The following is a 16,583-nucleotide window of genomic DNA, read 5'->3' as shown; positions in this document are numbered from 1 at the left end:
TGGGGGTAAAAAACCCGAGGAGCGACGCGATCAGGCGTCTGGGCCGAAGAGCTCTTGCAGCCGTGCAGCCAGTCTGGCCGAGATGGGTTGCGGCCGCGGGTCCCGAGGGCTGTCACCGGCCGTGTAGGGCTTCGGGGGGCGGCGGTTGGGAGGAGGAGGAACTTCGATGGGGATGAGGGGATGAGCAGGAGAGCTGGGGGGTGAGACGGGGGTAGGGGGATGAGGGAACGGGAATTGCGCAGAGGGCGAGTGCTCTGGGGAGTAGGGAACAGGGGAGTACTGCCCAAGGGCCTCGGGATGGTAGGTAGGGCTGGGTTCCATCGGCCCTGTGAAATAGCCCCGCTGGTATGGCTTCAGCAGCTCCTCCGAGGTCTCCTTCCAGGGTCTTCCCTGCTGGCGAGAGCGTTTGCGGCCGGCCCTTTTTGGCATGGAGGGGCAGAGGAGAGGAGCGGGAGCGGTCCCCGAGCAGAGGTCGCTGCCCAAGAGCAGGGAGAGGTAGGAGCGGTCCCCCAGAGAGGTCGCTGCCTACCAGAGGAGGAGGGAAGGAGGAGGAGCGGTCCTGCAGAGAGGTCGCTGCCTATCAGAGGAGGAGGGAAGGAGGAGGAGCGGTCCTCCAGAGAGGTCGCTGCCTAATCAATACTGCTCAAGTATTCTGTCACTTTTATTTGCCCAGAAATCCTGGGAAGAGCTTTCTGCCTGGCTTAGCTCAGCCAGAGTAAATATACAATGGATGTACATATTCATCAGGGAGGGCACATCTGTACCCTTCCTGTGCATACATATTCGAATTACAATACTATTTACATTCATTTGTATAATTAACAGGCCTCTTGTTACGACACTGGGTATTTACATCTTTGTCCTGAATTAGGTTGGGCAGGTAGACAAAGTTACCTTAATTTACATTCCCCTTTGTCTGCCATCTAGGGGCGGGTGGCGAACTAACTTTCCTCCCCATAGATTGTGTAGGAGGGGTGGCGCACTTGGGGCTTGTGCTGTCATACCAGCCGAGGCCAAAATGGTGGACATGACAAAATGAAGATAAAGGTGTTATGCAAGCCCCTGAAGTGCTTTCAAGAATCTGTACTGATTGTTTTATGCCTAAAAATTACTCTGAAAACACGCGTTTTAGGCATTTAAATGCTTCTAAAAATACAGTTTAAAAACTTAATCCGAAATTAAAAGTACTTTTCGGGCCTCAGCGAACTCTTAAATGCTATTCGTAAATAGGCCCCACTCGGATATCTTGAGTATTTTTGAAATCGCGTTGTTTTTCCTGAAGCTCTGCGCACCGTATGTGTGCCCAGGTAGGCGGGCCCCTTAACACCATTAGGGATGGGTAAGGGTCCCTACCTGGCTCAGGAATTCTGTTTGTTTCGAAGCGTCGAGCGTGTTGCTTTGTTAGCGTGTGACGTACCCAAACATTCCTCAAGTTCAAACACGTATAGAAAAGTGAAAAGTGAACTGATTAGGATTCTGCAAAATGGATTATTCTCCAGAACGTAAGTAAATTTCAGATGTGTTACCCTTAATTAATATTATTAATTATTTTAATAACAAATTAATAATAAATTATGACGTGATTTCTATATCACTTTTGAAGAAATTTTTAATAAAAGCCATAAGTTAAAAGTCCCACAAGATCCCACTCTGAAACCAAATGGCATTCGTAGATCATTAATATGTTTAAAACATGTCAAAAAATTAGCTGCAGCTAACTGCAGCTTTGGCTTCTGTTATGATTTTTATTTGATGACATGGATGCGCTTTTAAACCCGCATTTTTCACATTCAGTTTTAATTTTTTTTATGAAATATTATTTACAATAAATTGGTGAAAAAAATATTTTTGTTAATAACCTTTAATTCTTATTTTCAGAATCTGCAAACGATACCAAAGAAATTTCTTGCACGAGAAAGGAAATTTTTCTTTTTGTGAAAACTGTATTAAATGAAAATATTAACTTGGTGAATGAAATTGTTGAAACAGAGGTATCTAAAAAGTTTAGACATCAATACATTTTGCCACAAAATTTAAAATATGTCTTAGCGAAATTGGTATCGAAGTTTAGAAAAAAGTGGAAACATGTTAATAGACTTGAAAGAAAATTCTTCGAAATATTCTATATTTTCTCAACGTTCCTGTATATTTCACAGTTGAAAAAATGTTTTGGAGGCTTCCGCGAACAAAACAATAGGGCGTCTTTTGTCAAGTTGGGACGATTTGAGTGAACGGTCAAAACGGAGGAAGACAGAAAAGGTACGAGAAGAACATAGCGTCAAAGCACTGGCCTACGCTACACAAATGGGTCTCCGGGCTTCAGGAAATGTACATGCTTCGAAATTAATTAAGGATGTCACAGAAGGCAGTCCATCAAAAGTATCAATGTACCAGAAAGCTATGCAACATGTTACAGAGAATACACTGTCAGGCAACGAAGCATTATCATTTGTTATAGAAAATAAACTGTCTAAAAGTCAGTATCAAGGAATACGTTTTTTAAGCTTAGATGTCCCCGAAGTGTGAGCTCATATATTATCTCGTCCTTAAGGATCTACTCCGGAGTGATCATGGTTAACTTATTTTAAAAACTCTAAAGAAACATATAACTCTTACTCTAGGTTGACATACAATGCACAAAACACTCTTAACTTTAACTTTAATTACAACTTAAACTATTTGGTTGCGCCCTGACTACACAATCAGTGGGTCGTGTACTTATAACACTTTGCATTCCCGCCGACGAAGAGAGCAATGTCCTCACAGGTGATGAGGCTTGGCGAAGGATGGGGGGGGGGGGGGTTGGTAGTCTCGTGCGAGCACGCACGCTTGATAAGGTTACCGCTGTCAACAGACGTGGCGCGGCGCTCAGGACGTCGGGCGTGGTGAAAGGGGGGAGGGGTGTCTGTGACCTTGTGTGAAGCACGTCTGATAACGTGGCGTGTGGGAGGACAGCTGGGAACTGCTGGGTGACATCTTGCGTGAAAGTTAGACAAAAATTACTTATAAGGATTTAAAATTAAATTTACTTATATTCGTGCTAAAAACATATAAAGATGCCCGCTCAAATATTTATATAAAAAAAATATCTAGAAATATATTTCACTTTATGTTATTTTTACTGGGATTGTTTACACATGAAATCACACACTACATATAATTGAAACCACCAGCTCTGCTACCATTTTTGTGTTGGGAATCTTTAAGGTTTCACAAGGATATGAGGAATGAACAAATACAAGGTGTGATCCCGTGAATATAATTACGCCATATTTATGAAACTCATAACTGATATTAAAATGTATTAACATACAATTTCAATTACATAATTAAAGAGCTCTCAGGTATATTAAGAAAGAAAGGTATATTAAGAAAAAAGGGCCGGCCCTAAATTAGATTATAAAAAGGTTTCATTAAAAATACATAAACCAATAAAAAATACAAATTTGTTTAAACCATCCCAGTATATATTATTAAAGTCCAGATATGATGTATATATGATTAACTTCTTCGAATGTCGAATTTAAAGAATGTTCAAAACAATTTTTTATAAATACTGTAGTACTGGAGGTCGGTGCTTCGCTTCCCGGAGACCAGTAGTCAACATGGTGCCAAGGCGCCTGTTTGTTGAAGAGGAAGAGCGTGAAAATGCCAATTCGGCGTCCGGCTCTTGGACCCTGTCTGTGAACAGTCCGAATCAAACATGATCAGAACTAGTTCACAGGCAGTTAGCAAACTGGGCAGAAAATGCCCGCAAAAGATAAGGGGTTGGGGAATGTCGCTGATAGTAACTCACCAGACAGGGAAGTTGTCTTCTATTTTCTGAACTGTAGCAAGACGGGATTTGGAGCTCGTGGATACGCGGCAGGCGCGGACATTTCCATTATTTAAAAAGAATATATATAAAATAAATAACTATTATTATTTGTACCGTACAGACGGACTAAACTACTTAAAGAAATTTACAGGGATAGCAACCCTTGTCTAATCGACATCGTCGGTTGCGGCCGGATGGAAATCTTGTAGTGCGTCTCGTCGATCCGCCGGTAATCACAAACAGTCCGTCTGGAATCGCAACGCGAAGTGTCTGCGGAAGAGCCGCGTCTCGTAATTAAAAGGAAAAACTCAATCAGAATTTGGTGGGGGAGGCTGGGGCGTCCAGACCGAAAGGTTCCGAAGATCTCCGAATGGGAATAAAAAAAAACTTACTTCGAAATCTCGAAGTTGGTAGCACTGGCCGATTTTAGCGCTACCTGTTGAGCTGTGTCTGAAATAAAAAAAAAAATCTACTCGCCCAAGATGTCTGCTATAGCCTGGGGCTAATGGCGTAGTCGGTGCTTCACTCTGGCGACCTACAAGGGAAGGTAGCTGGTGGGTTAGCCAAGTCGCCACCATATGTCGCGGGCGTCAGCTCCACTCGCTGGCGACAAGAGAAGAAGTTACTGTTTCTGCCGCTAGATGTCGTGTGTGGTCCATACTTGCACGTATATTTTTTTCTATGGCAAATCGTCCTTGAAGTCGGTTGCTGCTTGCTGGGTTCAGTCAGGGCAATGATCCTGGGCTAAATTCTGAGAACCGAGAGGGAGCTGGGAAGGGGAAGGGGGGACAAAAAACGCAACGACACTGTGAACGAGCATCCTAGCCGTGAATATCTAGGAGAGAACCTAAGACGTATGCGTGGCGGGAAAGGCTATGGTAAGCTCGTCTCTGAGAAATGGCAACAACTTGTCCAGAGCTGTTGTATGCAGGGAAATAATTTTACAGGCCGAGAACGTGACTGTAAGCGGGAGAAATGTCAAATGGGCTGCCAACGATGTCTTATACTTGCAAAAGATCAGAATGGTCCCTGAGAAAAGGTGCCTCAGGCTACTGGCACAAAGTTTAAATACGTAGAGTACACCAGCCTAACAAAGTATCAATCACCCAATTGTAAACAAATTATATAGAAAATAAAATTTCCAAAAATAAATTAAAATTATAACAAAAATTTAAAAAAACGTGCCGAAATACCTAATTTCCGGCACAATTTTAAATTGTATCTGCCTTATAAATATGTATTGGATTATAAAAAGAAGTGTTACCCTGAAAATTCAGAAATTTCTGTCACTGAAAGTGGAGATACAGTTACACTTCAAGCATTGTTAAATCATACAGTTGAAAGAATTTTAATGGTACAATCAGAGGTAGTTAAAATTATTCCTGAAAACGAAGTTGTTAATTTAGTATTAGTATGCAAATGGGGATGTGATGGCACTTCTGGTCAAAGTACCTACAAACAAACATTTAGCGATGAAGATGGCTATAAATCGGATGCCATCATTTTCGTTATTTCGCTCGTTCCATTGCAAACCTATGATAGTTCACATGTCATTATTTGGAAAAATCCTCTACCTTCATCGCCAAGATTTTGTTGCCCAATTAAAATTCAATTTATGCAAGAAACTGCCGAAGCTACCAGACACGAAGTTGATATTATAAAAATGCAAGAAAGAAACCTTGCGCCCTTCCAAACAGTAATGGATGGAAAACAAATTTACATCAATTTCAAACTTGTGTTAACAATGGTAGATAGTATAGTTTGTAATGCTATAGGCTAACGAATACATCGTCGAGTATGCGTTGCTACCTTTGTCAAGCTACATCCAAATAATTTAATGATATCGACAGTATTTTACAAAAACCCATCAATGAGGACCACTTCGAATTCGGAATATCGCCACTGCATGCTTGGATACTGTTTTTTGAATGTTTTTGCACGTGAGTTACAAATTAGAAAAAGAAAAGTGGCATGGGCGCAAAGATGGTAAGGAAAGTTTTGAGAGAAAAAGTAATACATACAACAAGGTTTTCGTGACAAATTAGGGCTTATTGTTGATCAACCAAAACAAGGATACGGAAATTCAAATGACGGAAATACAGCTCGGCGTTTTATCGAAAATTCTAAAATTTAGCTTCAATAACGGGAATTGATGAGGAATTGATAAACAGATTTCATTTTATATTGCAAGCAATTTCTTGTGGTTTTTAAAATCAATGTACAAAAGTTTCAGAACTACACTGAAGATACTGCACGTAAATTTGTCGAACTCTATCCATGATATTTTATGCCTGCAACAGTCCATAAAATTCTTATTCACTGTCACAAAATTATAGAATCTTTGATTATTCCTATCGGACAAATTTCTGAAGAAGCTCAAGAGTCGTGTAACAAGTACATTAAAAGATTCAGAGAAGATTTTGCGCGAAAATGTAACCGAATCAAAAACATGGAAGACGTTTTTTTTGCAGGCTTTTGGTAACGTAAGATCCACTGATCTTCAGTTTGCGGAAACTTCCTCCAAAAAAACTTAAATAATTGTCCCCACACGCAATTGAACTTTTGGATCCGCCATCATTTGCCGAATCAACTATTTATAGCTCTTCGATGGATGCAAGCGACGATGGTGGTGGTGGTGATGACAATGAATCTTCAAAACATTCGTCGGATAGCGACTGAGAAAAGGTAAAATTTTAATGAAAATAATGTTAATTATCATTGTAATAGTTATTAGTTATTAATTACTTTATTCTGGTAATCTCTTTTCTCGACCTTAATATCTAAAGTATTACAATTTTCATTTATTTGATTAATTATCATTGTTAACAAATGCATTCTATTATTTTTAAGTTAATTGTCGTTATCAGCAACCTTAAAAAACTCTTACACACTGAATTTCTTATCCAGAGAGTGACGTTTTCCCTTATTTTTGTCTATATAACGTTCACTATTTTTTTTTTAAATTTATGATTCGTGTCAGCGACTTTTGACAATATCTATATATGTATGTATAATGCGTGAGAAACAATTTCCGAGCTATGATATAGTCGCCATTTTGATTTTTTTCTTAATTCTACTTTGGATTTATAATCAGTGACCTTTAAAACCCCCAGATACGAATTATTTTCATCGAAATTGATAAAGGCATTGACTTTTGGCCAGCTTTTTAGGATTTGGGACCAGTGTGCGACGGTGCAAGGTGATGTAGTGGTAATATACTGACCTCGCTTTTCGTGAGATCCGGGTTCGAGTCTCTGCCCGGCCATTGAGATTCAGGTTTGCCCGAGTTTTCCAGGAAAATGCAGGGACGCTCCTTCGCAGTGGTCCATGGCCGACTCGTGTCTCCGAGTTGTGTCGTTCCCATCTGTAGCGACCACGTTGTTGACGAGCGGCAGGAACCGATTGATTTCAACTGTTTTGTGCCTATGCAATTTTTTATCTCAATTTTGGAAATATGCCTTCCTTAAGACAGAGATCACACGTTAAGAGATTTTGCCCATCAGGCAGTATCTATTGACAGTATTGTTAGTAGTGTAGTCATTTCAAAAAAATAATACTAAACGCTAAAGACTTAACAGGGTAAAATATTTGTATCATTTAGTCACTATTATCTTTAGATATTCCATAAAATTGTATTCGATGCTTTAACGAAGCCGAATTTTAATACCAATCGACAGAAAATTGTTAATGCCAACGAAGTGTTAAATTATAGATGACATCTCCTTGTTCCTGTGCCTTCCTCTGGAGGGCCCGCATTGCCAGGTGTGTGCCTATGTCCAAGGGCGCAACAACTAAATTTCCAAAGAGGGGGAAGCTCGTCGTAGATGGCAATGCAACAGAACACCAGCACTCATGAAAGAATACAACGATCTCCACACTGAATTCCTCAATCATCTAGTACTCCACCGAGCCACACTCGTCGTAGATGGCAACGCAACAGAACACCAGCACTCAAGAAAGAATACAATGATCTCCACACTGAATTCCTCATTCATCTAGCACTCCACCGAGCCACACTCGTCGTAGATGGCAATGCAACAGAACACCAGCACTCATGAAAGAATACAACGATCTCCACACTGAATTCCTCAATCATCTAGCACTCCACCGAGCCGGGGCAATATACCTTATTATAAAGAATCATCGATCCTCCCTATTGAAGCTGGGGTCCGGGGGTCCTCCCCCGGGAAAATTTGTATTTCAAGGTGGAAAATGTTGCTATTTAAGCAGTTTTATTATCTAAAAATTGAACACACAGCACTTTCTTTGCCCCCGTTTATCTCCACTTCATGGATTCAGAGGGGGGTGGGGTAGGGGGCAAAATACCCTTGCCCCCCTGTTGTTGCGCCCCTGCCTGTGTCAGTGCGACGCGCGGGTACTTCCACCGCGGTGTAGGCTGTGAACTGGCGCACCGTCTGCGTCTGTACGCCGTGCATAGCGCTGCTATGAGCCGTAAGTGCTGGCCCCCAACAAAGTATGGTGGAGAAACGAGGATAAAGTTGTAATGCAAGTACTTAAAGTGCTTTCAAGATTCTCTTTCAGTCATGCCTAATTTCCATATATACCTAGTTCTAATTTTTTACGGTGGATTTTTTGTGTGGTAATAATCGTACTTTTAAATACATTATTTTATTATTATTTATAATACGTAGTTAATAAAATAAAATAAAATGTATTATTTCATAGCCATAAAGTATGATGTCCACTAAAATGTAGGTACACTTTAACCAACACAATCAAGGTTTGTTAAACTTCTTGTATCATTGAGTTATAGTTTGTCTGCTTCAGTGGGTGAATAGACTGGAAGTGTTAGTGCTTAAATATTGTTTTAAATCACGTGTTTTAACCATATTCACTGTCCTAAATATACAGTTTAACAACGAAATACAAAAACAGAACTACTTGAATGATTATGGTAAACTGACACCACTTGGATATCGTGATCAGTTTTCAAATGACGGTGTTTTTTCTGAAGTTGTGCGCATCGTATGTGCGCCCCGTAGGCGCGCTCAAGAGGCGTGTGTGTGTAGGCGCTGCCTGAATTGATGTGGCAGCTACAAGGCAACGAGGCAGACTTCGAGTCGGCGCACTTGATGGGGAGTCCCTGCGGGCCGCGTGCTGGTTTATGGGCGCCTGGAATAGTTGTGTGTCGAGCAGTAAACTCGACCATAGCGCCGGAGCAGACGTCGTAAAACAACCTGGTTTACTTGCCGTGGTCTCGCTGGCCTCGGGGTTTCAGCAGGAAGCTGTTAAAATATTACACGTACAAATGTTTAGCAGTCTTATATATTATATATTTTTATTAATTATTAAGTTTTTCTATACGCTTAACATAACCTATTTCATTATTATTTTTTCGGATGTAGGAAGTGGTTTAAGATTTTTCTTTAATCCGCCGTTGCTAGTAGGAGTGACAAGACATTACTGGCTCAATGTAAACATTGAAATGTAAATATTGCCCCAGTAACAGCCTGGGCGCCGCCATCTTGTTTCATGGGGGCCGCCATCTTGTTTCATGGGCGCCGCCATTGTTGTTGACATTGGCTACCAGGGCGCGCCACCGTCTGCTGGAGGCCGCCATCTTAGTTCAGCCTTTAGTTACCAGAGCACGCCACCATCGCTCCGAATGCGGGAATTGTATACAAAAAATCCTGGGCGCTGGGTGGATTCGATCCCGGGGACGCACCAACGTCGTGGTTACGATGCGGACGCCCTGACCACTAGACCACGGGACCAGATGAAGTATGGGGAATTAAATAATGTACATATGATTTAAAGAAGCTATGCCTAAAAGAAGCTATGTCTTTAAAAGCAATACTAGCTATGCTTAAATTTCGAAAACAAAATATGTCTATAAACCCCACACCCCAAGAATGCCTAAAACCCCCGCAATTATGCTTAACCACAATGTCTTAAAAAAAATGTCTATAAACCCCCACCACTCCACAACCGCCATATCTTTCAAAAAATATGCTTAAAAGAAGCAACCGCCATGTTGTTAAGCTTCGAAAATAAATAAAATATCGCTATGCTTAAATAATACAGTCATTCTAGCTATGTATATAAAACCCCACCCCATATTAGCTATGACTAAACCCCTCCAACCCCCAACTACAAGTATGCTTAATCGCAATGTTTAATTCCCAACCACCAAATTTCCAAAAAAATTTTTTAAATGATACAGTCATTATAGCTATGTATATAAAACCCCACCCCTATATTAGCTATGACTAAAACCCTCCACTCCGAGTATGCTTAAAACACACACCCCCACACTAGTTATGCCTAAACAGTTAAACTGCGAAAAGCAAACCGCAATGTTTAATTCCCAACAGCCATATTTAAATTTCGAAAACAACCCGCCATGTTTCAGTATGCTTAAAAGCCCCGCCATACCAGCTATGACTAAAACAAACATAACCTCAAAATCCCGCACAGAGAGAGCGAGATGTTGTCCGCTGGAGCGTCACTCGTAAACTGCGCAATTATAATCCCCACATCATATTATAAGCATAATAAAGGCGCAATGTTGTATGCTTAAAACCCCCGCCATACTAGCTATGCCTATGCCGCCATGATGTAAGCTTAAAACACACACACACACCAAGTATGCCTAAAAGAAACCCCCGCCATACTAGCTATGCCTAAACCGCGAAATTTAAATTTCCAACAGCCATATTTAAATTTGGAAAAGAAATAAAATACCGCCATGTTTAAATATCGAAAAGCAAATACCGCAACCCCACCACCCAGCGTATGTTGAAAACGAACACCACCATACTAGCTATGACTAAATACCAGAGAGAGACATAACCTCAAAAAGGCGCCATACTAGCTATGTCTACCCCACCCCACATCCCCAGTATGCTTAAAACAAACACCACCATACTAGCTATGACTAAATACCAGAGAGAGACATAACCTCAAAAAGGCGCCATACTAGCTATGTCTACCCCACCCCACACCACCAGTATGCTTAAAACAAACACCACCATACTAGCTATGACTAAATACCCGGAGCAACATAACATCAAAAAAGGCACCATACTAGCTATGTCTACCCCACTCCCACCACCAGTATGCGTAAAAGCCCCGCCATACCAGCTATGACTAAAGAAACATAACCTCAAAAATCCCGCGCAGAGAGAGCGAGATGTTGTCCGCTGGAGCGTCACTCATAAACTGCGCAATTATAACCCCACACATCATATTATAAGCATAATAATGTCTTTAAAAAAATGCTTTAAGTAATAAGCATAGTTAAATTTTATAATATTAGGAAAACAGAAAATAAGCATAGTTAGGACCCCTACAGTTAACATGTAGCGTTAAGTAATTTAAAATAAAATGTAGATGCGGCACGATCGACATAGGTTACCGAGGTAATAAAATAAAAAAGCAAATAAGCATACATAAAATAAAAACTCGCTGGAACGCACCCCACCCACCCCGGCGACGTGTAACAAATAAAAACGCAGACGAAAAGATATATTAAAAAAATAGTAACCCCTATGTACGCCGTGTAGAGTGCAATCCAAACAACCGACAGGGTTTAACGATAAGTAAACTTATAAAATAGGTATATTACAAAGCGGGAGCGGCCCGCTCACGAATATGTTTTAGTGTTATAAGCATAGTTAAATCTTAAAATAATGTAAAGCAAGTTAAGTATTAAGCATAGTTACTATTATTTTACGTCAAGTAAAAAATAAATATTATACAAACAATGTGTAGTAATCGGCTCTCGGCCTATGTGTTAAGTATTACTTTACGTCGAGTTACAAACGCCGTGCTGGAAACCTCGCTCGAGCGACCAGGAATGTATTAAGGGACCCCTGCAGTTAACACGAAGTGTTCAGTAATTAAAAATAAAATGTAGCTGCGGCACGATCGCCAGAAACAAATTACGTATGTTACCGAGGTAATAAAAAAATAGCAAATAAGCATACATAAAAAAACTCACCGGAACGCATCCCGCCAACCCCGGCGATATGTAACAAATAAATTTAAATAAATGTTGTACAAACATCCTAGTAGGAAAGAGTGTTAAACGAACGCCTATGCACCGTAGCGTTAAGAAATAAAACAATAAAAATAAACTGTAGATGCCGCACGATCGCCAGAAACAAATTACGTATGTTACCAAGGTAATAAAAAAATAAACTATAGGCGCCACCCCCACTCCTAGTATGCTTAAAATACCCACCCCCAAGTATGCCTACAAGAAACCCCCACCATACTAGCTATGCCTAAATCATTTGCAGACATGCTTAAAAAACCCCACCATACTAGCTAAGACTAAATGGAGTGCCACATACACACACCGCCATCTTTAATGTCACAGAGGAGAGCGAGAAATGTAATGTAAAATATGCTTGAAGTAATAAGCATAGTTAAAATTATAATATTGTAAAGACATAAAAATAAGCATAGTTTAAAAACGTAGAACACCATTTAATAGTACTGGACCAGATAACATATACCATAGCGATAGCATGAATAAGCATAGTTAGGACCCTACGGTGCAGCAGTTGTGCGAAGCGCTAAAAGCAAAAATTAAACCCTACAGTCAACACATAGCGCTAAGTAATTAAAAATAAAATGTAGATGCCGCATGAACGCCAGAAACAAATTACGTATGTTACCGAGGTAATAAAAAAAAAGCAAATAAGCAGACATAAAAAAACTCACCGGAACGCATCCTGCCCACCCCGGCGACTTGTAACAAATAAATTTAAATAAATGTTGTACAAACGCCCGTGTAGGAAAGAGTGTTGAACGATCGCTCGTGCGCCTTAGCGTTAAGTAATAAACATATTTAAAATAAAATAAAAACCGCACGGAGTGGGCGAAGACCCAGAAAAAACAAGAACACCGACCCGCTCAGCTGTGGCACAAAGCAAATAAGCATACATAAAAGTAAAAACTCACCGGAACGCACCCCACCCACTCCGGCGACGTGTAATTAAAAATAAAAAAAATGCAGACGAAAAGATATATTAAAAAAATAGTAACACCTATGTACGAAGTGTGGAGAGCAACCCGCCCAACCGACAGCATTTAACGATAAGTAAATTTATAAAATATATTACAAAGCGGGAGCACACGTCTGTACTCCGTACACGCACTCTGAAAACTGTTGACAAATGTCTCGTGCGATGAAAAGGAAAGCTGTTTTTCGACCCTGGCCCGCGCGCTATACCAACTTGCAGGAGAGCCTAAGCTTGGAACCCAATAGAAAACGTACAGCCCAGTAATACATGAAACCGCCGAATGCATGTGACAAAAACCTTAAATCAAGTGTAAATAACAACCAAAATGGTATAGCAGACACTCACAAACGCAATACAGCGCAATGCAGATAAAAAAAATCGATCTACGAGAACAATATTATAAAACTACCACACTCTCCAACACACCAAAAGGCATGGCCCGATAAATGACAACACAAATAAATATCAATAACCATAAATACCTACATCCTCAAAATATGTTATTAAGCAACCGAAACATACACCACAGCCCACATAAGACCTCGTGAACGAACGGCACAACACCAGAGACAAAACATGCAATTCCCATTTGTTAAAAAGACGCACATACGAATCTTTAGTGCTAGCCCAGCTAGTATACATTCATTAATAAATAAAATCGGTTATAGTATTTGTGTAGTCATTAAATAGGAAGTACAAAGCGATATAGCCACAAGACGTTATTAAATATAGTAATAAAGTGTATGTATAGCTATTAAATAATAATATATGTAAGTAAAACGTGTTATACCCTAAACTAAATATGTTAATGTTTATACTCTTATAGTCAAACTTTGTAGGAATATAAACATAAGTCGTTTTAACGGTCTGTGTAATACAAATGCTTATCATCAGCTCTGAGTAATTTATCATTCATATAAGTAAACATAGCACATTACTCTAATAATAAACTATGTATCATTATAGTATAAAGACCGCAATATACTGGTAACTCATTTTCAAATAGTCATACAACCGTTAATAAATAATGATACAAAAAAATATTAAGTGTTATCCATCCTTCCCTTTCGCTCATGACATAGTGTGTGGTGTTCTAAATAAGGAGTGTTGACACCCTGAATATTATATGAGTCATGTTGTACAGTAAGAATGCTTATAAGATTATTGTTAACTTTCCATCAAGGCTAGATAAAACACAATCTCTATATATGGTAGATGAATAAACAGAGACCAACTATAGACTTCATACTAGTAAATAATAATAATTAAGGATATATCGGGGTAAATAAAAGAACCTATATAACCACATCCCAATAAGCATAGGAAGCTCTGGCGTTAATAACAAGACGTAAAATAAAAGGTTACTGGTTCAGTTTTAAATAAGAATCTATATTCTACTACTATACATTCCATTAAGCATAAGAAGCACTATAATCCCATTCCGACGAAACCTGAATAGAACACACCAGTAATGTTTGTGAAAAAACACACGAGGATATTCATATTAATAACCACTTAGCCAAAATTCGTTTACAGACATAGCAAACACCGCTTCGACGATGGTCCAAGACACGACAGACGCCTCGGCGGACCACTAGTAACTTTCACTTGCCGGAGGGGCCGACGTAAATAACACAAACACGCAGCACCCTCCAAACACAAGCCTCCAGCAGGATAAAATAACATATTAAAATATGTAAAAACAACAAGGATGACTTGCAAACTATTAATTACGCCACCCATGCCTTTAAACCAAGTAACGTGGACGAAGCCCGACAACAACTTTATAGTGACAAGGATTAAAGAAGGAAATAATAATTACATGTGGTGTACGAATACTCATTGCCCACCAACTATGTACTACCTACTAGTGCTAATCCATTTATTGCCAGACATAAAATAACCAATTCTCTTCTATATAAAATATCTTTACATTAAAATAAATATAGTGTCTGGAGAACACTAATAATAAGTAGTGAAGTAACTGAAGCGTGTACACAAACAAAACTGTATATTTCTCATCAGAAACGTTCCTTGAATTTCTACCACCACATATATAATTCGTTAATATTATCATAATATAGTTACTAGAAATAACAAGTCAACTCGAAAAAAACCAAACAACGTCTACAGGCATATTGCAACCTACATCGAAACGACCATAAGACTCAAACCCAGACACTTCATAAACCCACAGAGATGGTCAGGAGAAATTACATTCCATATACTACAGATACTGTACTAAAAAAGACACATGTACACCAATGAGAACAGGTGTAACCGCCATAACTGAAAGTATTATTTTAAAGAAACAATACATTAATACCACAGCCTTAAAAAAAACACAAGGCAGGAGAATGAACTAAAAGAGCAATTTCAAAAGTCTAAACTAAACAGAAAATTAGGTAAATATTGATGTATACACATGAGAGTACAATTAAGTAGAAATATATATTTAAAAAAATTACATTACCTAGCATAAGAAAAACGCATTCAGAAAGACCAGACATCGCTTCCCCAACACAAAATGTTCGATGGTAATAGTCACAATCCCTAATAACATACATGTGAAATAGAAAGAGTTAAAGACACCGACTTTAAAAAGACAACCACAGGTTAAAGACGCGCAAAAGTTAAAGAACTAAGCTAAATGAATATAATGAAGCCACATATACGTGTGCGACGAAACATGTTTCCTATAGTAAATGTCACATCCCAAATAAATTAAATTCATTATCTAAAAGAAAAAGTTTTTTTTTTTGGTTCACCTAAAGGAGACCTAAGTTCAAAAACACATATGGAAGAGAGATTCCGCATTATAATTAAATATAATGAAAGGAATTGTGAACTCTAGAGACCCATGGTCTTCGCACAAATCATTTTAATTATGTATGTTCGCACACAAGTTGAGAAAAAATGGATTAGTGTAAGAAATTTGATGTTTGCTCAAGTGCTATGTAGTGACAAGAAACGATAAATACGGTATTATGTATATTTAGATACCAACCATATAATTATAATATTTTAAATACGAAACATATAAAAAAAAATCCTCGGATATGTCGTATATCTAGAACCATACTGTTATGAGTAGTTGTCTGTACACATAATGAAGTAATAATAAAACATCCAGTGGTTACAAACAGAAATATTACAAAAAATATGCACTTAACAATGACTTAGGTTATCCAGAAGCATATAGATATAAATATACAATTAAAAAGCAAACCAAATTACCAATAATGTGGAATCACTTCAATAAAGTAAACAAAGTTCAGACATTACAAACACAGAAAGGTGAAAAAAAACGCAAATAGATCAGTAAGATGAAGCTTGAAAGACCAATTCCCTCGCGGATAAAGGATGATAATCATTGCAGTAGCACACATTGTCCCACATATATATCGATACACAAGGTTAGATCGTAACACACACACACACGACTTCCAGGATGTTGCCACCATCATGTTTGGAACCTTTATACTTATTTTAAATCTAAATTTACATTGATTAACAACGAGAACTGTAATATATAAACAACAGCACCGATAGTAGCTAAACACAAGCACACTTAATAGAATATTCTCCATCACTTTCACAAACCCATCCGTGAAATAAAAAATGAAGCAGCCAAGAAAAAAAGTATCGATATAAAGACCTTAAACTCTGCCGGCCACCGCAGCCCAGCACATGTTGCCAGACGTGTCCTTCACAGACAGAAGGGGTTGCCAGTGCGCAACCAATATGTAATTATTGTAAAAGACGCATCTAAA

At 39.0% G+C, this 16,583-nt stretch overlaps 1 protein-coding gene across 7 annotated transcripts in view; it reads left to right on the top strand.

The window, feature by feature from the left end:
• The window catches only part of LOC134527226 (ecotropic viral integration site 5 ortholog), a 950,124-nt gene that overhangs the window by 277,754 nt on the left and 655,787 nt on the right, over positions 1–16,583 (top strand). The gene's annotated exons all lie outside the window — the stretch shown is intronic.

The sequence above is a fragment of the Bacillus rossius genome, chromosome 1 (assembly GCF_032445375.1).
Source record: "Bacillus rossius redtenbacheri isolate Brsri chromosome 1, Brsri_v3, whole genome shotgun sequence".
NCBI classification, from domain to species: Eukaryota; Metazoa; Arthropoda; class Insecta; order Phasmatodea; family Bacillidae; genus Bacillus; species Bacillus rossius.
The sequence above is the reverse complement of the archived record's forward strand: the minus strand, read 5'-3'. Positions and strand labels throughout refer to the sequence as shown.